We start from the raw sequence: 18,922 nt of genomic DNA on the forward strand, positions 1-18,922 counted from the left end.
GGTAATAAATTTAAATCTAATTTATATAGAAAAGACACATTTAGCAATGATTATTTAGAGTTCAATAGTTGTCACCCAGCACACCAGAAAAAAAGCATCATCAAGGGACAATGTATACGAGCAGCAAGAATGACATCTAACTATCAAGATATGGTAGAGGAGCTAAATAAGATAGCTAAGATGTTTAAAGAAAGAGGTTACCCGAAGGGATGATAGTGGACGAGTGAACTATGTCACTCAGGAATGGGGAAAAAATACAAACCTATACTGGGAAATAACATGGCAAATAGTAATTCTTCAGACATAGTTACCCAGGAGTTTAGAAGAGCGGTTATACAATATGCCCCTGAAGTAGGTAAAATTAGGGACGAATTGAGAAGAACTGGAATATATTAGAAACTGATGACAATGTATATAACATAGTAGGAAGAAAACCCACATTTGTGTACAGAAATGGACTTAACCTAAAATCCAGGTTAAATAGGATGTATGGCATTACCAAAGTGAGCATGGCACAACCAAATGTGGTAGATGCAATCAGTGTAGGTTTATTATAGGAAAACAAGTATAATTCTGGACAATATTCACAAGACTAATATCACCTTTTGTAAGGGAATTGTAGAACAAGAAATGTTATATATTTAGCCAAGTGTAAAACATGTCCAAGATATTATGTAGGAATGACCACACGGTGTTTGAAAAATAGAATTTATGAGCACTGTTATAAGATAAGAAAACAAGATGGAAATAATGCATTATGGAGACATTGTGAAGCTCATAATGAATGCAAGATGTTTGAGTTTGGTATACTAGAACACATACTAGAGAATCCAAGGGGAGGGAACACAAAGAAAAAACTAATGGAAAAGGAGACACGTTGGCAAATAAAATTGAATGCATCAGAAAGCCCAGGGCTTAATGATACCATATCTATAAAACCCATGTTGGACAAAAAGTAAAGTGTTATCTAGGATATTTCTCTTATTAAGGTGTTTATGACAACATGAAACACAAAAATGTGATGTTAAAGCAGCTATTCACTCTGAAGCTTTTTATATATTTTTACACTTTTTAGCTTTATGAGGCTTTAATAGTCAATAATTTTATAATGTAATGTACATATGACATGTGAATATGAATGTATGTTCAAAACAATACAGACATACACAAGGATTTTAAAAAATAAGTTACTAGAGGGAAGGAACAGTTTTGAGGGAATCCAGCACTGTGCACTTTAAACAGCTTTACATGGTTAGTCATTAACTGTTTTTAACTAATTAATGTGATGATGCTATTGGAGAAAGGAGACTATATAATATGTAATTAAGCACTTTCAAATGGTTCTGAGGAAATCTACAGGAGTAGATGAAAGCGCTCAACCAGTTTGTGAAGCTATTTTGTTTTAACAGTTCGTATTAAAGAAGGAATTTTATTATTCAACGCTAAAGTGTGCCAGTGCATCTTTATTTTACTGGGACTGTTACAGCTCGTGAGGGGCTGCATTTGTTTTATATTGTTGGACAGGCCAGTGAATTTGATTCAGTTAATGGTTCCAGCAGTGTCATACTGCACAAGAGGTGGTACCAGTGCTGGCGTGGCCGGTCTGGTGCAATCAGTATTGCCCTTGGCTTGTTCTGTTTGATCTTTAGCAGAACCTTCAAGAGGAGAGGTAGAGGAGGAAAGGCATAAACTGAGAGGCTTTCCCAGGTAAAGGACAGGGCATCCACTTTCCAAGCTTGACAGTGGGAAGTCCTTGTGCAGAATTTGTCCAACTGGTAGTTCTGAGGGGAGGCAAACAGGTCTATCTCTGGAGTCCCCCATTTGTTCCTCAAGAGGTTGAATATTTTTGGTTCCAGTTTTCACTCATGTGAGTCCAGGAGATTTCTGCTTTGGTCGTCTGACAGAGAATTTAGCTTGCCAGGCAGGAACTGAGCCTGTAGGTGCACTTGGTAGCTCAAGGCTGTGTTCCACAGAGCCATGGCTAGTCTGCAGAGAGGGTACGAGTGGGTTCCCCCCTGCTTGTTTATGTGCCACATAACTGTGGTGTTGTCTGTCTTTACCAATATTTGTCCTGGAAGAATGTGGCCTTTGAAGGGTGTCAGGGAATTCTGTACAGCTAACACTTCTTTTTGGTTGATATGCAGGTGCATCAGTCTCTGGTTCCATTTGCCCTGAATGCACTGCCCTGCCAAGTGAGCCCCCCATGCATACTCTGATGCATCTGTTAGGGTTTGGGCGACAGGGGGTAGAGTGTAAGGGAGCCTCTTGTTGTGATAGCAGGCCTCTGCTCACCAAAGAAACTCTGTCTTTATACAAGGAATGATAGGAATCATTGATTCCAGGTCCTGAGAATGTTGACACCATAGGCTTTTTAGACACCATTGTAGCTTCCTCATATGTAGTCTTGCATATGGAATTAGTAGAATGCAAGAGGCCATGAACCCCAGGGCTTGCAGAATTTTCCTTGCGGATAGCTGAGTTTTTGTGGCCAGTAGTTTGAAGTAGGCTGTCAAATAAACTTGTTTCTCTGGAGTGAGAAAGCCATCTGGGAAGCTGTGTTCAAGTTTACTCCCAGGAACACAATCTGTTGTCAGGGTACTAGGCAAGATTTCTTTTTGTTTATGGTGTAGCCCAGTGAGGTTAGAAGTTTCTTTACGAATGCCAGATGTTTTAATAGCAAGTCCTGGCTTTCTGCCCGAATCAGACAATCGTCCAAGTATGGGTACATCTGAATATTTCCTGCCTGTAAAATGCAATGGTTGGAGCTAGACGCTTTTTGAATACCCTGGGCGCAGTAGATAAGCCAAAAGGAAGTGCAGAATACTGATAGTGCATGCAGCCTGCCCTGAAACATAGGTATTTCCTGCAAGATTCCCTTATTGGCATGTGCAGGTAAGCTTCCCTTAAGTCTAAGGTTGCTAACCAGGAATCTTTGCCTAGCATAGGAAGCAGCTGTTGAAGTGTTAGCATTTTGAATTTTGGGATTACCAAAAAGGTGTTTAGAAGAGAGAGGTCTAGGTTAGGACGCCAGGAGCTGTCTTTTCTGGGTACCTGGAAAAGTCTTGAATAAAAACCTTTGTCCCCTTTCTTCTGCTTGGACAGGTTGAATAGCCCTGACACTTAGAAAAGAGATAACCTGCTGTTGAGCCTCTGGCCAACCATTTGGGGTTGGTAGGGTGTGGAAGTGGAATCTGTATCCTTAGGAAACTATATTCAGAACCCATTTGTCCTGGGTAATGAGTTCCCAGTTTTTTGCATGTAGGGCGAGCTTTCCTCCTAAGGGAGCAGGCAGTTGAGCAGGGCTTGGAAGGGTTAAGGTTAAGTCATTGTGCCATTTTTCCATAGGGGGTGTCTTACTACTCCCTGTTTTGGAAGTGGTAGTCCCCCACTGCTTAGGCCTGTGCGTAACCTGAGACTGTAACCTAGGTGGTCTGCTGTTCCTGGGTTTGGACTGAGAAGGCTGGAAAGGACCAATTCTTTGAAGGCCAATGCCTACTAAATCTGGGAGGCTGTACTTACAGGAAATCTTTAACAGTTTGCATAGATTTAGCTTTTTCCTCCATCTTTTTGAGGACTTCTTCTGCTTTGTTGCCAAACAGGCGGTCTTGGTTTAAGGGAGCATCCAGTAATTTAGCTTTAACATGATCTGGCAAGTTTTGCTCCTTAAGCCAAGCATGCCTTCTAAGTACAGACCCAGTGACAGCAGCCCTGCAAGATGCTTCTAAAGAGTCAAAACCACATTGCAAAGTATGTTTACCAACTTGTTCTGCAGAATGTATTAAATCCTGTAATTCTTTGTGTTCAGCACAGTCAGGAATCAACATCATTTTCTGTTTAAGTAGTCCCATAATATGCTGCTGGTACTTTAACATATGAAACTGGCAATTTAAAGCCCTAATGGCCAAAGTAACAGACGTATATACCTTCTTACCCCATCTGCCCAAGGCTCTAGAATCTCTATCAGAAGGGGTAGGGTTTTTGGCACCAGTAGCCTTAATGCCCTTTGGCCCTAGGGAAATGGTCTCTGGATCCGCAGTAGGATTCTTGAACAGGAACTTGTGAGAGTCAGGTACTCTGAAATACCTGTCAGGTTTTCTGGGAGCTGGAGGTAAAGTGTCTGGGGAAAGGCTAGATTCCAAGAAAGCGTCATCTACATTGTCCAAAACAGGAGGGATAGCTAAAGGCATGTGTTGAGGGAGGAGTAAGAAGTCCCTAAGCCTCTTTTTGGAGTCAGAGTAATCCTGGCTTTCCTAGTGGAAATGCTCCCTAAGAGAGTGTGAGGTTTCACCAAAAGAAAAATCTTCTGGAGGAGAAGCAGGGGGAATGTAATACTCTGCATCAGAATCCTCATAGGTAGATAAGGGTAGATCCTGGTGATCAGAAGAAACAGAAATATCAGATTCCTGATCAGAAGAATCAGAAGGAAAATCAGTTCTAGGTCTCTCACAGGGGAAAGGCTGGCTTCCCCCTAATTAAGGTAATAAGGTCTTCAACCATTCTAAGCATTTGTTTTTTAGGCATATGGGCCTAAGCATGCGGTTTGGACATAAGCTTTCTAGGCGTGGGTTGGGTTTTAGGCCTGGATGAAGAAGATGGCGTCGGTTTAAAATGCAAGTCTGTAGGCCTGAATACACCCTCAGAAGCCAGTGCCTGCACAGCGGCTCAGGACCCATCCAAGGTAGAGACATCCGCAGGTTCCATAGTCGAAGAAGCATCTCACGGCATACCGGACTCCAAATGGGTCTCAGTAGAGGCCTGCAAATCTGAGGTAGCGGGTATCAGGGGCTGTGAAAGCGCCTCACTGAGTACCGGCGGACTAGCGACTAGCTTAATGGAAGCATCATCGGCAGTTTTGGACCTATGCAGTATGTCTCTGTCTTTATCCTTCTGATTTTTTGGAATATCGGTAGTCGGATGGCTTACCGAAGCCATTTCTGGATATTTATACAGAGTACCAAAATAATTTGCTACAAATATAGCCAGACGACGAATAGTTCTGGGGTTGAACAAGGCACAAAGCTGACAGCGAGGGACATCGTGGTCTGGGCCTAATCAAGGAATGCAGTACGAATGAAAATCTTTATGAGGTATTTACTTTCCACAGGTAATACAATTGTTAACTTTTACTGACATCGATTAAGAGCAAGAAAAAGGATCCCCAACGGGGTACTTGGCTTTTTTAGACTTCGGTTCTGAAACTCGAAAATGAAAATTTCAGGAGTCGGCCGACCGGCACTTGCAAACTGCTTCTGCTTTGGGCACCATGCGCCAAGCAAGACTGATGTAATGGCGTCGGCTGCATGTTTTATACTCCTGACGACCTGATGTTATGGAAGAGACAGCATCAGACGCAGGAATCCAAGACTCTGGTATTCAGGCTGGCTGAGGGCTACCTGCAAGCCAATAACCCAAATGTGATGACTGCAACAGTGAAACATGAAGAACATCAGGAAACTGTGGAAACTCTGTTGTAGTCAATGTTGAGGAGTGATGGGCCAGTGAATTTTCATATGACAAAACAAAAGAGGACACAGGATGATATTGAAGAGAATGTACCACAAGAAGATGTTAGAGAATCTCCGCAGGAAATGGAAAACAAGGGATGTGCCCTTAGTATGGAAGAAAAGGAGTTGAGAGAAGAGTTGCTTGATTTAACAGACAAAGACAGATATATAAAGATCAATGAGAGAAATAGACTGCAGAAAGTTAATAAAACCCCAAAAGTCAGAAGCTTGATAAAACAAATGAACACAGTAATTAGGACTGTCCTTACAGATCCATGTGATATAACAGAAGTAAACAGAATATATTACTGTGCTGCTAAATTAATAACTGATAAAATTCTACCACAGGAACAATAGGGTAGCAAGGGAAAGGGGGGAGGGGTGAAAGCGAATACCATCATGGAAATAACGAATAGAGAAAACTATAAAGCAGCTAAGACAAGATGTGTCATTGTCAGAAGATTATAGAGGAGGGAACAGATCAACAAAAATACTAAGAAAGATAGATGTGATAAAAGCAATGCACATTATTAAAACAGACCAGGATCTATTATGCACTACTGGAGATAACAAACTAAAAATTTCAAAATGGGCAGAAAGACGCAGAAGATATGAAGATAAATATAAGGGAAATGCACAAAACAAGTAATTTACTGATGCCCAAAAAAAGTTTTATAGAGAATTGGGAAATAAGGTAAAAGGAATTGAAAGACCACAGAAAAAAGAGGAAGTAGATACATTTTGGAGAAGTATCTATGAAGATCCTGTGGAACATAACAAAGATGCTAAATGGGCAGAAGAAGTAAAAGAAAGAATAAGATGTTTTAAGGTACAGGATATGAAATGGGAAGAAATAACAGCCAGAGAGATTGAAACAAAGTTGAGAAAAGCCTCTAATTGGAAAACCCCAGGCCCAGATGCAGTACCTAACTTTTTGCTTAAAGTATTATGAGGATCAAGCCATGAGTAAGAAAGTACAGCTGTGTACACTTACCATAAATGTAGATGTTCGAGTGTATTCACTGTTGCAGTCATTACATTTGGGTTATCTGCTTGCAGGTAGCCCTCAGTTGGCCTGATTAACAAAGTCTTGGGTCCTGCGTCGGTTGCTGTCTCTTCTTCCGTGATGTCAGGGGTATAAAACATGCAGCCGACATCATTACATCAGTTTTTCTTGCCCCAGATGTCAGGTGCCCCCCTAATGGGAAGCAATTAAATCTATAAATATACAAGGTTATACTTCAAACAAAAAAGCAAATACACCAAAAAGCTTTTAAGCATTGAAAAGGAGAGAAGAGGTGTAGCCAAACGAAGTCAGGGGGCTGGAGGGAGGGTAACCAGGACTGCAACAGTGAATACACTCGAACGTCTACATTTATAGTAAGTGTACACAACTGTACTATCTTCTTCGTGTTTCACTGTTGCAGTCATTACATTTGGGTAGATTCCCAAAGCTAAGGATAGGAGGAGGAATTTAGATAGCATTAGGACCAGCTATAAGGCCCTGCAAAACTGCAGTGGCAAAGCCAGCTCTGGATTTAGAGAAAATTGGCAAATGGTAATGCTTGGTGAAAGTATGTACAGAACTCCAAGTAGCAGCTTTTAGGATGTCCCTGGTAAGTACGCCCCTGAAAAAGGCTGCAGAGGTAGCTGCAGCCCTGGTTGAGTGGGATCTGATCCCCTGTGGGATAGGTTTTCCATGGTGCTTATAGCAGAAGTGAATACAATGGCCTATCCATTTGGAGATGGTTCGCTTTGAAACAGCCTTCATAGATCATAGATCATAGATTAGTACTAAGCTAACTGCCCTTGCGAGCCATTTTAAGCTCAGCCAATTATCCCTTGTGAGACTCAAACCCTGCACCTTGTGTTTGTAAGGCAAACACCTTAACCATTAGGCCACCCTCCCAACCCTCCTCTGTCCCTGCAGCAAATGCCACCAGCAGTTGTGCAGATTTCCTTTGAGGTTTAGACCTGTCCAAGTAGAATCTAAGTTGTCTGTGCACATCTAAGGAGTGCAATATCTGTTCCCCTTTGTTCTGTGGATTAGGAAAGAAGATAGGCAAATGAATGGACTGATTAAAGGCCACACTGGCTACCACCTTTGGCATGAAAGAGGGACTGGTCCTGAGGGACACCCTGTCCACATGAAAGATGATGAAAGGCTCCACTACCATAAGGGCCTGTAATTCAGATACCCTTCTTGCTGAAGTGATGGCTAAAAGGGAAGCTGTTTTCCAAGAAAGGAATTTTAAATCTGCAGTAGCAGCTGGCTCGAAAGGAGGAAGGGTGAGTTTCTCCAGCTCTCCTGGGTGGTCTTAAATTTTTGGCCCCTCTGAGGAACTGTTGAGCAGTGGAAGGGAGAAGAGGGGAGGTTCTGTGTTATGATGAGTTGAAATGGCTGAGGCGTGAATTTTTATTGAAGAAAAAGGCAGGTCCTTGTGAAGCATCTAAGTTAAGTATTGTAAAATCTGAGGTAAATTGGGCACTGCTGCGCTCATCCCTTGAGATTGGTTCCAGGCACAGAATCTTTTCCATTTTTCAGCGTAAGATTTTCTAGTACTAGGCCTCCTTGCCTCTAAAATGACATCCATCACTGGTTTACTGAGGGATGGTAAAGGAGAGCTTAGGTAATTAGCCAGGCTGCTAGGTTCAGTGTTTGAAGCGGAGGATGTAGAATCTGGTTCTCCTCCTGAGACAGCAGAGTAGGAGTCTGAGGCAGGTGCCATGGGGCCAACAGTGACACACTGCGTAGAAGGGGGTACCAGTGTTGGTGTGGCCAGGCTGGTGCAATCAAAATCATCCTTGGTTTGTCTTGTTTGATCTTTAGTAGTACTTTGGAGAGCAGAGGCAGAGGAGGAAAGACATAAGCTGATAGGTTTTTCCAGCTGAAGGACAGAGCATCCACTTTCCAAGCTTGTCTGTTGGGAGTCCTTGCACAACATTTTTCCAATTGATAGTTCTGGGGGGGGGGGGGGCTCCCCCATTTGCTTGTCAACATGTTGAAAATCCTTGGTTCCAGTTTCCACTCGTGTGGGTCCATGAGGGTTCTGCTTAGTCCATCTGCCAGTATACTTAGTTTTCCTGGCAGGAATAGAGCTTGTAGATGTACTTGGTAGCTCAAGGCTGTGTTCCACAATGCCATGGCTAGTCTGCAAAGGGGGTAAGAATGTGTACCCCCCCCCTGCTTGTTTATGTACCACATAAAAGTGGTGTTGTCCGTCTTTACCATTAATTGTCCTGGAAGAATGTGGTCCTTGAAGGTTGTCAGAGCATTCTGTACAGCTAACATTTCTTTATTACTGATGTGAAGGTGCATTTGAATTGGGTTCCATTTGCCCTGAATGCACTTTTCTGCCAGGTGTGCCCCCCATGTATAGTCTGATGCGTCTGTTGTTAGGGTTTTAGTCAGCAGGGGGTAGTGTGAATGGTAGTCCCTTGTTTTGGTGGCAGGCCTCTGCCCACCAAAGGAACTCTAGGCATAGACAAGGAATGATAGGAATCATTGCTTCTAGATCCTGAGAATGTTGACACCATAGGCTTTTTAAATACCATTGTAGTTTCCTCATATGCAGTCTTGTATATGGAATTAGAAGAATGCAGGAGGCCATGAACCCCAAAGTTTGTAATATTTGCCTTGCAGCCTTGCAGATAGCAGGGTTTTTGTGACCACTTGTTTGAAGTAGGTTGTCAAGTGAATTTGTTTCTCTGGTGTGAGGAAAGCCATCTGGGAAGTTGTATTCAAGCTTGCTCCCAGGAATATAATTTGTTGACAGGGTACCAGGTGTGATTTATTTTCATTTATGGTGTACCCCAGACAAGTTAGCACCCTCTGTACAAAAGCCAGATGATTCAAAAGTATGTCCTGGCTTTCTGCCTGAATTAGACAATCATCCAGGTATTTCTTATATTTGAATATTTCTTTGCCTGCAAAATGCAATGACTGGAGCTAGGCATTTTGTGAATACCCTGGGCGCAGAAGATAAACCAAAGGGCAGTGCAGAGAACTGATAGTGCGTGTAGCCTGCTTTGAAGCGTACGTATCTTCTGAAAGATTCCCTGATTGGGATGTGCAGGTATGCTTCCTTTAAATTTAGTGTTGCCAAGCAGGCATGTTTGCTTAGCATAGGAGGCAACTGGTGAAGAGTCAGCATCTTGAATTTTGGTATCACCAAAAAGGTGTTTAAAGTAGGCATGTCCAGGATAGGACGCCATGAATTGTCTTTTCTGGGTACCAGGAAAAATCTTGAGTAAAAACCTTGTCCCTTTTTCTCTTCTGGTACCAACTGAATAGCCCCTATGCTTGAGAGAGTACTTGTTTTTGGGTCTCTGCCCACTGCTTTGGAGGTAGATCCGGACAACCACTTGGAGTTGGTGACGTGTGGAAGTGAAATCTGCATCCTCGGGAGACTATATTTAAAACCCATTTGTCCTGGGTAATGAGTCCCCAGTTCTTTGCATGAAGTGCAATCTTTCCCCCCAAAGGGGCAGTCAGTTGAGAAGTGCTTGGAAGTTTTAAAAAGTCATTGAGACAGTTTATCATAAGGGGGTTTTATTACTCCCAAAATTGGAAGTGGAGGCCCCCCACTGCTTAGTCCTGTGGTCCCCTGGGACTGAAGCATGGGTGCTCTGCTGGATTTGGGTTTGGACTGAGAAGGTCTGGAAGAGGCAGGAAAGGACCATTTCTTAGAAAGCCAGTGCCTACTAAATCTTGGAGGTTGTACTTGTAAAAAGTCTTTAACAGTTTGCATAGATTTAGCTTTTTCCTCCATCTTTTTAAGAACTTCTGCCTTGTTGCCAAACAGGTGGCCCTGACTTAAGGGAGCATCCAGTAATTTCGTTTTAACACGATCTGGCAAGGATTGCTCCTTAAGCCAAGCATGCCTTCTAAGTACAGACCCAGTAACTGCAGCCCTGCAAGATACCTCTAGTGAATCAAAACCACATTGCAATGCAGGTTTACCAACTTGTTCAGCAGAATGCATAAAATCCTGTAAATCCTTATTTTCAGCACAATCAGGAATCAACATCATTTTCTGTTTAAGCAATCCAATAATATGTTGCTGATACTTTAACATATGAAACTGGCAATTCAAGGCCCTAATGGCCAAAGTTGCAGAAGTATACACCTTCTTACCCCATCTATCCAGCGCTGTGAAGTTTCTATCAGAGGGGGTAGGATTTTTGGCAGTAGTAGTTTTAATGCCCTTGGGTCCCTGTGAAATGATTTCAGGATCCGCAGTAGGATTTTTGAAAAGGAAATTGTGAGAGTCAGCAACCCTGTAATATCTATCAGGTTTTTTGGAAGCAGGAGGTAAAGAGTCAGGGGCCATGCTAGATTCCGAAAAGGCATCATCAACAATGTCCAGGACAGGAGGTATAGCTAAAGGCCTGTGCTGGGGCAGGAGTAAGAAATCCCTAAGCCTCTTTTTCGAATCAGAGAAATCCTGACTTTTCCCAACGAAAAAGATCCCTGAGAGTATGCAAAGTTTCACCAAAAGAGAAATCCTCTGGGGGGGGGGGGGGAGCAGAGGGAATAGAGTCCTCAGCATCAGAATCCTCATAGGTAGATAAGGGTAAATCCTAGTCATCAGAGGAAACAGAAATTTCAGAATCCTGGTCAGAAGTATCATAAGAAAACTCAGTCCTAGGTCTCTTAGAGGGGGAAGGTTGGCTTACCCTGATTAAAGTAATAAGGTCTTCAGTCGTTCTTATCATTTGTTCTTTATAGAGGGCTGACTATGCGCTGGACGTCAGTTTTCGAGGCATGGTTCAAGTTTTAGGCCTTGAAGAAGATGGCACTGACTTAATATGCAAGTCAGTAGGCCTGAATACACCTTCAGAAGCTGGTGCCTGAACAGCGGCTCCGGACCCATCCAAGGTAGAGACATCCGCAGGTTCCACAGTTGAAGCATCTCGTGGCATACCGGACTCTGAATGGGTCTCAGTAGAGGCCTGCGAATCTGAAGTAGCTGGTATCAGGGGCTGCGAAAGCACCTCACTGAGTACCGCCGAACTGGGCGGCCAGTCTCTTTCTTTATCTTTGCGTTTTTTTCGGAATGTCAGTAGTTGGATGTCTTACCGAAGACATATCAGGATAATTGAACAGAGCACCAAAAAATTTAGAAGTGCAAATATACCGATGACGAATAGTTTGTGGTTTAAGTAAGGCACAAAACCGATAGCGAGGTACGTCGTGGTCAGGGCCTAGGCAAGGAATACAGTACGAATGAATATTTGCTTTCCACAAGAAATGCAGTTATTTACTTTTACTGATATCATTTTAGAGCAAGAAAAAGTTTCCCCAATGGGATACTTAGCTTTTAGTTGAAGACTTCGGTTCTGAAACTCGAAAACGAAAATTTCAGGAGTTGGCCGACCGGCACTTGCGAACTGCTTCTGCTTCGGGCACCGCACAGCAAGACAGATTGATGTAATGACGTTGGCTGCATATTTTATACCCCTGACAACCTGATGTCACGGAAGACGAGACAGCAACCGACGCAAGACCCAAGACTTTGTTAATCAGGCCGACTGAGGGCTACCTGCAAGCAGATAACCCAAATGTAATGCAGGGCCGGCCTTAGCTGAAATGGTGCCCTAGGCAAAGTAGTGTTTCTGCGCCCCTTAAGCCCCACCCACACCATACTTCTGAAACATCCCTATCTGAGCCACACCCACAGGTATCTCACTCCCCATAAAAGCCACTCCAAGTTATTTCCTTCAATTATTTTAATGCATGAAAATTAGTAAACACTTTATCATACTATAGGAAGAAAAGAAACCTTGTGATGTAATTAAAGTGCAATTGAAGGTGGAATTTTCCTTTAATAACAAACCTGTATCAATCCTTATATAACTGGGTGGGGTTCCAAGCTGGTTCACAGACAGGACCTACAGAGTGAAAGTTGGGGACTCAAAAAGTCAGACTGTTGACCAGTCACGAATGGAGTCCCACAGGGCTCAGCCCTGGGCCCTCTCCTGTTTGGCATCTACTTCTCAGAAATCCAGGCCAACACAGAAGGACTCTGGCTGACCAAGTTCGCTGATGACTGAAAGCTAGTAGTCGTTATAAACTCCCAAATGATGCAGACATACTGCAAAAGGGCCTCTCTGAGACCAACAACTAGTGTCGGAACCATGGCCTTTAGCTTAATGCCAAAAATGCATCATCATTCCCTCTGGAAAAAACTCAGCCCCCTCGAATTACCACGTTGATGGGAGCCCACTAAATACTAAAGGGGGCATAAGAGATCAGGGCACTCAGGTCGACAGCCACCTCACCTTCAACCACGATGTTGCCACTGTGGTCAGAAGGTTCTTCTACGTGGCACATCTTATAACCAAAGGGTTCGCATCCAGAAAGGAGGAGGTCATCATCTCTCTCTACTCATCCCTCATTAGACCAGTCATTGAATATAATGCCCTGTTTGATATATACCTGAACAGACACTTACAACAGCTGGAGAGACCACAAAAGTACCTCACAAAAAGAATCCTAGGCCTTAAACACATGTCCTACATGGACAGACTCAAGAAACTTCAGCTGTTCTCAGTCTCTTATAGTCTACTCAGAGGTGATCTTTGCTTGATGTACAAAGCCATGTGCGACCCAGCCCTACTTGAAATGCTACACCTAAAGAAATTCTAATCTCCCCATGCCACATGCTCCAAAGACCATAACCCCACTACCACAATTAACAGAACATGCTGGAGGGACAGGTTCATCTCCCAAAGACTGCCCATACTCTGGTATAAGCTTCCCATTCATAGGTTGGTACTAGGTTATTGGTCCTAGGGCCTATACAAGCCTAGCCATAACAATTCTCTGGCTATTTCTACCCACACTATTTACTTCCCTGGATCCCTGTCTAGCAGGGTGACTGACGTGATTCCCAGGGTGAATTTCCTTTCTCCCATCCAATCGTCAAGGTTCCTCTTGAAGAGGGTCAAAGAGACATTCATATCAAGCACAGCAACTCGCTTGCCCTCTTCAAGAGAAATCTTGACGAGTGGACGGGTAACAGAAGGTTAACCCAGTTGCCCTACTGGATAGAAGCACTGTGAATAAACATCAGGTGGCATGATGTCAGGGAAAAATTTTTTTGGGCTAGGCTTGTAAAGCTTCCAGGCCATTAGCCTGGTACACACCTATGAACCAAGGGGGCTGGCAAAATGACCTCATCTGTTCACCTGACTCTAAGTTCTCACAGTATTCCCCTTTGAAGATAAGATGGGAATTTAATACAGATAGCCACAATACACATCCAAATGTTTATGGCAGTGACTGGGGCCTCCCCTCTTTTCACTGAGATAATGGACAAAGGCTCTTCCTCAGACAGATCCAGCATCTCTGTTTATACTCAGCAATGTGGGGTACCTTTTAATGGTTGAACAGCTCATTTACATTTCCCTTATTTTTCTTAAAGTTAAATACATGTACATTTCTCTTCATTTCAGCAGGGTGTACTGTTGATGCATTTCAACACAAGCAAAGCTCACAAATACATTTTCAGCACAAGCATATGTACAAAATCAGTTTGATATACAAATTGCATACAGTTCTAATACATTTGTAACACAAGCATCTTGTATAAATCAGTTTGATGTTCAAAGGACATATCATTCTTTGCTAAACCCCAGCTGGCTATGCTGGCACTTGCCCATATCATCACAGTGGTACACAAACCAGGCTGTTGTTCAGCCAACCAAGAGTTTAGCAGGTGTGTCAGTTGCCAGTGCCAAAGTATGAGACAATTTGCACAAAAAACATATACTGTGATTTTTCAAACATCTGAAAGGCACTCTTATTTGATTTCATAAGTACTTGACTGACACACACACACACACACACACACACACACACACACACACACACACACACACACACATACTTGGAGGAAGCAATGTTAGGCTACTTAATTAGCCAACATAATGTTAATTGATTTTTAAACAGAGCTAGAGTAATATAATTCATTCACATGAATTCTGAGGTATGGTACAACACTATGGTAAACATTTCCCAATAGCATTCTTGAGGAAATGTTGTGTTAGCAGAGCAAGCATCCTACCACTGGTAGTTTAATGACATGTCTAGTGCCATATGAAGAAAAACAATGGCTTGCCTGGTTTGCATTTGAACAGTTTTTAAAAACTTTCAGAACAGAAAAGCTTGATAACATAAGCGAGTGTACTTGTTACCATACCTCTCAACCTCTAAGCCCTAGAAATCTGGACAAAGACAAAAATAATGGGAGAAAGATACCCAAAATCAAGGATAATTTTTGATATATCGCTCTTAGAAACCCAGAAGCTTGTTAGAATAATAAGGCTTGCATTCGCAAGTGTCATCATATAACGACCTCGATCCACTTCGGTCCTTAATGATTTGACAGAAAACCAAAAATTTAATGAGAAACAAGCCTAAAATATGAGAGAAACCTTCTGATTTCTGTGAAAATCCAGACAGCTGAGAGGTATGCATGCAGATGGTAAATCTATCGCCCACCATCCATTCTAAACTCCACCACAGATTTACCCATGTTTAAATAAAACTTTTTTTCTTTAGCCATTCTTGTTTTAAAAAGGCTAGTAACTTCCTGTCCTAGTTCTTACTGTAAGTCGGCAAGTACTATAAACGGAAACCATGTTATGAATACACATGCCGAGACACCCTGGCTGTAACTTAAGAATCAACGTACGGCTTTTAAGTGCCTAAAGCAAGATTTAAATTCTCCTCAATGCTGCTGCTACTACTGAGTGGGGAAGGGCGCAAATGTCACAGTACTGTCAGGACATGAAGCAGATGAAGCACCAAGAAGAGTACAAACTTTTGTCTCTCGAGTCCTGGTGTGATGTGTTTGAAAGATGAAGAGATCAAAATGAAAAATAATAAAATTTAAATAAAATGTGCCCTTTATGAGGCCGTCTAGTATGGCGTCCTAGGCGGTCGCCTAGTTCGCCTATGTCTAAGGCCGGCTGTGATGTAATGACTGCAACAGTGAAACACGAAGAACATCTATTTATATGCACACCCCAAACAGACACCACACTGGTTAACAGGAAAAACAATGCTCTTACTTACGAGTGAACCTGCAAGCTACCCTAAAAATTATAGACCAATAACTTGTCTTCAGACGACGTATAAACTATACACGGGGATTGACGCCGACAGAGATTATAGTCATTTAGAAGAATACTCAATTATGGCAGTAGAACAAAAGGGCAATAAAAGAAAGTCATATGGAACAAAGGATTATTTTTTTAAATAAAGTTATAGTGGAGAACTGTAAGAAAGGGAAGAATCTAAGTATGGCATGGGTTGACTATAAAAAAGCATTTGATAGTATCCCACATCCATGGATAAAAGAGTGCTTAAAAATGTATAAGGTACATCCTACACTGATTGATTAGATTACGGTAACCATGAAACAGCGGCAGACCACTTTGCAATTAAGCCATGATAAAGGACAGATTATCATCCCAGGGATAAAAATCCAAAGGGGGATATTCCAGGGTGACTCTCTGTCACCGTTGCTATTTTGACTTGCCATTAATCCATTAAGCTGTTTACTTAACAGCTTAGGTCATGGCTATAACTTGGCTTCTAGAAAACAACAAAGTAAAATGACTTCTCATCTTCTCTTTGTCAATGATTTAAAATTGTATAGCTCATCAGATGAGGAATTAAAAACACAGCTACAGGTTGTCAAAACTTTTTCAGATGATATTGGAATGTCATTTGGTCTTGACAAATGTGCAAAAGCAACCTTTAAAAAAGGAAAATTGCAGCACCAGGAAAACATCAGTTTGGGGCAAGAATGCGATATAAAAGAACTTGAGCAAGAGGGGGTGTATAAACACTTGGGAATTGAAGAATCAGCAATAAAACATGAACAAATGTGAATAAAGCTTAGTAAGGAGTACTTTAGAAGACTTAAATTAATCCTGAAAACAGCATTGACACCTAGGAACAAGATGCAATCTATAAATCAATTTGCTCTTCCTGTCCTAACTTATAGTTTTGGAGTGATTGACTAGCCCCAAAAAGTGTTGGATAGACTGGATATTAAAAAAAAATTATGCTTCATGCTCTCCAAATGATTTATAAAAAAATCAGTGTATACCAAAATTATATATTCACCGTTCTGAAGGAGGGATGGGCCTCCTTGAAACTGATTACATGTATAGATCTGCAATCGTATGACTCCACACATCTACTCACCTCACAAGATCCAAATGTGGTGAAAGTTTTGAAACATGAGGAGAATAAATCTAAGATGACTTCTCTGCTTAATTTAGCAGAAGCATATCGACGTCAAGCAGGAAAGAAAATCAAACCAGAAGTGGATGAAAATCCGGCAGCAACTGAATGTGCCAAAAAACAAAAGAAATAATATAAGATGAAGGGTCAGATGAGAAAGCAAGAAATGCAGAAAAAATATAAATACAGTTGCAAGTATAGAAAACTTCTGGAAGAGCCTCATGTTGACCAAGAACGAATGTAGGAATGGTTAAGGAGAGGTGAACTTACATCAAGAAATGAAAGGTTAATATTGGCAGCCAAAGATAGTGGGCTACATACACGACGGTTTACTAAGTCTATTGAACATGTTGGAGAAACAGATATATGTAGATTTTGTGAAACCGAATTGGAAACAGTCACACACCTTATTGCTGGTTGCGACTCTCTTATGCCAGAGGGACTGTATACTGAAAGGCATAATAATGTGACGAGATTGTTACACTTGAGATTGTCGAAACATTATGGTATCGAAGTGGCTCAAAAGAACTGGAAACATGAGCCACAGAGAATCATAGAAAATGATGAAGTTTACATCACATGGGATCACCCAGTACCAACAGTCCAAAAGATAGATGCTAGAAAACCAGATATAGTGGTCCAAGAAAAGAAGACAAAAGTAGCATTGATCACTGAAATTGCCACAACTAATGACTACAGTGTCTTGCGTACAGAGAGACACAGTCATAAAATACCTCGATCTGCAGGCAGAAACGAGAGCTATGTGGAAGAAAGATACCCAGACAGTTCCAATAGTAGTAGGAGCAACTGGTCTTATAAAAAATTATTTACAATCGCATTTAGATATGTTGCCAATTCATGTAACACCGTACGAATTACAGGAGGAGTCATTACTGGGCACATTGCGGGTGCTGCGAAGAGCACTTTTGGCTAACATCAAAGAGTGAAACAATACTAATTTCATGAACTTTAATCGTACTTTGACTTAGGAATGGGGTCCATTCCTGTCATGGTATTAGAAACCCAAAAGACTTGGAGAAATTAAAAGTGACAGAAACCTTACTTGTTAATTTGGTGGTTTTGGTTGGTCTTAGAATTTGTGAGTTGGCTCATTTCCTACTGATGGAGCTAAGACTTTTGAAGGATGTTCTTTTTTTGTAGAGAACATCATCCATAAGACATGTTTGAAATTTTGACTAGGAGGCTTTTATAGACCTTGGAAGTTGAACAGCTATATTGATTGGCCAGACAGAATGCTATCTTGTCTTTGTCGTTAGTACCTGGCAGGCTCTTCATTGATTTTTTTGTGTGTATTTCTACCCTGTTTGAATACTTGGTGCTCAGAGTAGGGATTTAGTTGCTTTACATTCTGTCTACGGATTTCCATGGAATACTGCTGCAAGCAAGCATAACCTGGTGTTCTCTTATGGGTAGCTACTCTTCAGTTGAAATGTCTGGATGTTTCCAGAAACTTTAAATTTTTTGAAGAGCTGGTACGAATGCTTTTTTTTTTCTCTTGCCTGTGGACTCCTAATTTTATTTTGAGTATGTTTACATTTCTGTTGTACAGCTTTTTCACTTGCCTAATGAATTATACTGTGTATGTGTTTTATGTGCAACTTCATGATTTTGTGAAGTGTTTATATTTTAGTACTAAACAAAGAATGCTTACATGGTGACTGGATTGGTCAGGGAAAGGTACAAGAAAAAATCACATACATAAAAGAATTAGAAAAAAAAAGGAACAAAGATCCAGAAGTCTGAAAGCATCACCTAAGCTTGCAATTATGCAGCCTGTTACAAGTGCAGGCCAATAAAACATCAATGCAAAGAATAACCTTGTTTGCACACTTGTGCCTAATAACTAAACTGCAACACATTCTTTGTTTTAGCAGATAACATAGAATGTGAAATTTCTGTGGCAAAACTTGCTTCTTGTTCTTCACATGACCAATTCCATTTCAATAGGTTATTATTTCAGTAAACTATTCAGTTACAGTGGGAATTTAATCTATGATTCAGGAAATCATATGATGCTTCTCTTACTGTAAGTATTACACAATTATTGTTCAGTTATAACTGCAGCAGAAATTTAACAATGTGTTAACAAAACATTACAATCTTAATCATGTCTACTGAGATGCTGTATGATCAA

This window comes from Protopterus annectens, chromosome 13.part0 (genome assembly GCF_019279795.1).
Source record: "Protopterus annectens isolate FY-2018-M chromosome 13.part0, PAN1.0, whole genome shotgun sequence".
NCBI classification, from domain to species: Eukaryota; Metazoa; Chordata; order Ceratodontiformes; family Protopteridae; genus Protopterus; species Protopterus annectens.